The sequence below is a fragment of the Pongo pygmaeus genome, chromosome 5, assembly GCF_028885625.2.
Source record: "Pongo pygmaeus isolate AG05252 chromosome 5, NHGRI_mPonPyg2-v2.0_pri, whole genome shotgun sequence".
NCBI lineage: Eukaryota > Metazoa > Chordata > Mammalia > Primates > Hominidae > Pongo > Pongo pygmaeus.
In genome coordinates this window covers 28,655,527-28,656,071 of record NC_072378.2, presented here as the reverse complement: position 1 = coordinate 28,656,071, position 545 = coordinate 28,655,527, and the positions used below count along the sequence as shown (strand labels likewise).

Sequence of the window (545 nt, the reverse complement as noted above, 5' to 3'; positions counted from 1 at the left end):
GGCCGCGTGGCCTAATGGATAAGGCGTCTGATTCCGGATCAGAAGATTGAGGGTTCGAGTCCCTTCGTGGTCGTGTCCTTACTATTGTCAGGAAATATCTTTACTTTCTGCACAACCTCTTGAGCTTTCTGCAAGCCGGTTTATAAAAAAAAAAAAAAAAAGACTTCGGGAACTTGAAATGAGCGAAGAATATTGACAAAAAAAGCAAGAACCCGGTAAGCAACCTGTGTATTGACTATTAAAGTGCACTTCGTCCCTGGCATAGGCACTACCGGAGGCATTCGTAATTTGGAATGGGCTTGGTTTTTCAATTTATGGTCTTGTCTTACTTGTTTCATGAATTTAACAAACAACACAAAATCACACTTTTCTTTTCTTTTCTTTTTCTTTCTTTCTTTTTTTTTTTTTTTTTTTGAGACGGAGTCTCGCTCTGTCACCCAGGCAGGAGTGCAGTGGCACGATTTCGGCTCACTGAAAACTCCGCCTCTCGAGGTCAAGCGATTCTCCTGCCTCAGCCTCCCGAGTAGCTGGGATTACAGGCGCCC

The 545-nt window shown here is 43.5% G+C and overlaps 1 non-coding gene across 1 annotated transcript; it reads left to right on the top strand.

The window, feature by feature from the left end:
* TRNAR-CCG (transfer RNA arginine (anticodon CCG)) lies at window positions 1-73 on the top strand. The gene has a single exon. It is a non-coding gene; the product is annotated as a tRNA-Arg (tRNA).
* Window positions 74-545: the final 472 nt, after the last annotated feature.